This window comes from Megalops cyprinoides, chromosome 11, assembly GCF_013368585.1.
Source record: "Megalops cyprinoides isolate fMegCyp1 chromosome 11, fMegCyp1.pri, whole genome shotgun sequence".
Lineage (NCBI taxonomy): Eukaryota > Metazoa > Chordata > Actinopteri > Elopiformes > Megalopidae > Megalops > Megalops cyprinoides.
In genome coordinates this window covers 4,266,928-4,270,855 of record NC_050593.1, presented here as the reverse complement: position 1 = coordinate 4,270,855, position 3,928 = coordinate 4,266,928, and positions in this window count along the sequence as shown.

The window sequence follows — 3,928 nt, the reverse complement described above, 5'->3', positions numbered from 1 at the left end:
CAGCTCATTTTAGCTTAGCTTAACAACTGTAAACTCCCACCAAGGTACTTACAAATAATGTGTTCTGCCTTTTGGCTTGATCGAACCTTGTGTGATGCAGTAAATGACACCTGAATCAATTTTCAGACTTAAAATGTAACGGTGCTGTGTGGTTTTTCAGTGCCACAAGGATCAACTGGTCTTTTCAGTGAAACATTGAAGTTCATCTGATGTCAAACAAACTTTTGTGAAGCTGGCAATGGTTTAAGACTACAAACCACAGATGATGTGTCCTGTATGCATAGATTTGGTCCTGTGTAATGGGGTGAGTCTCTGTGACACTTCTGTGAGAATCTCAAACCCACGCAATTTGAAAAACATATTAAAGTGCAATACCATTACCATGATGTTATTTCTTTTCAGGAGATATTCTAGTTGCACATCACTTTACAGCTGAGCAGTGGATGGATAGTGATGCTGTGTGTGGATGGTTAAACACCAAAATTCAGCGCTAAAGTGCTAACATTATCCGTGTATTGATGGAATGATATAGCAGACATTCTGTATTCTACATATATCCCAGGTATATAGCTGGATCTTAACTGAAGTAATCCAACGGTTGAACTTTGGCAAAGGGCACAAGGATTTAAACCAGCTCATGCAGTGTCTTCACCCCTAACACATATTGCTGCTACTAGCTGTGTGAATGTTTTTTCCTGCATGTGCCCTGGGGTGTTTTCTGGTTATTCCAGCCAGGTACGGCATGTGGGTTTTGTAAGCTTGGTGATGGAGGCATAGCTTAAAACTTAATTAAAAATTGTCATTTACATCTTAAAACGTGCATGCAACATGTTTTTTTTCTTCTTCACAGGGAGATCTGTGTACTTTTCGGGTGGAAGCCATGCCCAGAAATGTGCTATTTTTGGTTTCCATGCATTGCTCTCTGTGTTTTCTAAGTGATGCATACATTTCAGACACCTGTTTTTTTGTGATTAACAAGCTGTCCAGTTTTAGTGAGGAGCTGATTCCTCTGCACTGCATTTTCCAATGGAGTAACAGTGCCTTCAACACACTGCATCAAATACATTTAGCTGAAAAAGACAGGGTTACATAAAATTGTTTTGATTATTAGTGAGCATAAATTAATGATTTATTCACAACTTTTGTGCTTTTAAAACAGTTGTTTTTTTTTCTTTATATCTAAGCTAATGTTGTGTGAACACAAATGGAAATGCCACATGATGCAGGTGCAGCTGACCCTTACAGCCAACAGTCCGCAGCACAGTGGCTTTGTTCGTCTGAGGTATGGTGGATTTAGTTGGACAAGGTCCCCTTGTCCTATCACAAAAGGAAAAGGGAGAAATCTTTAAAAAAGTAATCTGATGCTAATCAGATGATTTATCCTTCTTGACCTGTACATGCCTGTCAGTCATGAAAAACAGCAGGTTCACTCATTAAATAAAGGTAACTCACTGACTCACTTTGAATAGAACTGTAAATGTGCTGAATAATGATTACAACTTTTTTTTCATATTTTATCTGATTTTACCTGATAACACTGGTGATCTCCCAAACCTTGAGTAATTTTTTAGGCATATGAGAATTCCCTTAGCAGGAACAAATTTGCATTATTAACAAACTGGTAGATTTTGACTTGGCAGTGAATGTTACATATTGGTGTTATATATTGGTGTATAGCCAGTGGATTTACAGTATGCAGTTTAATCTTACATGAACAGCCCTTTTATGTTTAGATATTGGTTAAAATAAGTTCTTTTTTAGTTAGGCTTTTACATTTACCGTGCCTTATTCTGACTGAAGAAGTTGTTCCCTCAATAAATAAAAACACGGTATTACTGAAAAGACAGGCAACTAAACATAAACCCCCAGGTGTCTCTCTGTGATTCCCTGAAATATGAAACACAATCAGGCCAGTGAAATGGTAGAGCACAATGTCAGGAAACTTGCGACTCGTGAATTCACAGAGGACTGCGCTTGCCGAGGTGAGGAAAAAGTCAATAAACATAATGTTTTCACTGCAGGAAGAGGAATCCCATGTGAAATATCTCTTCAAGTCAATATCCTGTGTCTGTCAAACTAGAGTTGACATGGCTCCTCAACTATGGACACCGGTGTATTGCTGCCAGAATAAATGGGTGGGATGGGGTGGAGTGAAGAAATAGGCAGGGTTGTGGGTGCACAAGTGGACAGGGCTTCCCTCAGGCTATGCAGTCCGTGTAACCCATAAATGAAGTAGATCAACTTAATTTTCCTAACTTTGTTTCTTTCATGCTTACATAAAATGAGCGGAAGGAAGTCAATGCAGTCTGTTGGTATTTATGCAAGCACTCTCAACCAGTCGAGATGCATGGCGATGGCATTTCTTGTGAAGGAGGATGGCCTCCATTGAAGAACGTTCACAGTGTAGCACTGCCATTGGAGCCCTTCTCCTGAAAAGCTGTTTTGACCTCTTAGCGAAGTCCTCCATTCATCGCAGACATGATAGTGCACAAGTGTGGTGCTTGAAATGTCATGCCAAACACTCAAGGGGTGTAAACTCATCTGATGCAGGCTGAAATGAACTCTCTTGAAATGAATCAATTAAACATTTTCCACTGATGCGAGAACACTAGATGCAGTAACAGACTCCGTACTCAACAGTCTCTAAAATTACCTAGAAGATGCTAATTAGCAAGGTCAGTCTTTTCAGGCATATTTCCTGATTCCCGATTTATTAAAAAAGGTTTTAGAAAACAACTTAATGATATCTATTAAAACAAAAGTATAAATAATAATATTCCAAAAAGACATTTAATTCCATCTTCAACTAATAATGTGGCAAGAATTCAGTGGCAGGACTGAGCGAAAAACAAATACAGCCTGTAGTAGAAGCAGTATACTTTTGCATTTCAACACTGAAAGTGTGTCCAAGACCAGTTGTCTGGCAGTAAATGCAGTTTTTCTCTGTTGTTGGAGAAAATATTTTGCATGAATTGTGGAAGACCTGATTTAATTGGCAGACTGTCCAACAACAGTCAGATCACAACTGCTGTTTGGATTTTGACAAAGCTATTTTAATCAACATTTGCAAGTTATGGCCACGGGAACGCAAAAGTAATTGCACTGCTTAATTATCTCAAGAACCGAGCATTGTGCACTTTGGATCTCAAAGGAAAAAACAACAAAAAAAACAGAAATATGTGCCTTTTGATATTGAAATGCACGGCCATTCAAAAAAGCTTTCAGTGCTTTCCTGCGGGCCCTCATCTCTTGGTTCTTCCTGAGGAGGCCTGAGCTTTTTTGAGGTGCAAATGCACTTGTGTCCTCGGGCCTCAATCATTTCCATTTCATTAACGGTTTCTCTCTCTCAGTGGGACATCTTCGGCAGACGTAAGAATGGGACCACTGTTCAAAGCAAGGTACTAGTGTGGTTAATTACTATCTCGGTCAGACCATGTTCGGTTTTGCTGCCAAGCCAGTCGGTGTTCAGGTGTTCCTGGGTGTTTTTCTGGTGCCAGGGGTTCTAGAGGTGGAGTCATGAATGCTAGTGATCTCCTTTCTTCTGATGAAAACATTTTTTTCTGTCTGCCTCAAAGACAAAATCACATCACAAACCTCATGATGTCACTGGGAGATGCTGTAGAACACTTCCAGTCTTCACTATGCATTAGCTATCGCACTGTATTCTGAGTGGATGTGCTCCATATTGTGGGACTTATAGGTGTGCATATCAAAGTGGATCCATGTACAGTTTACCGGATTTTTGCTGTTCTAGCATTCTCCTTGTGTCACCCAAATATTTATAATGTAATCTCAGAAATCTGGGTCTCTTTCAGGACTGAAGCTCAAGTGTTTGATACATGTTTGATTTGTTATGCTTTATTTCAGTTAAATGCATTTTCTTTCAAACTATACAATTCTAACACAAGTTGGCAACTCAAACTAAATC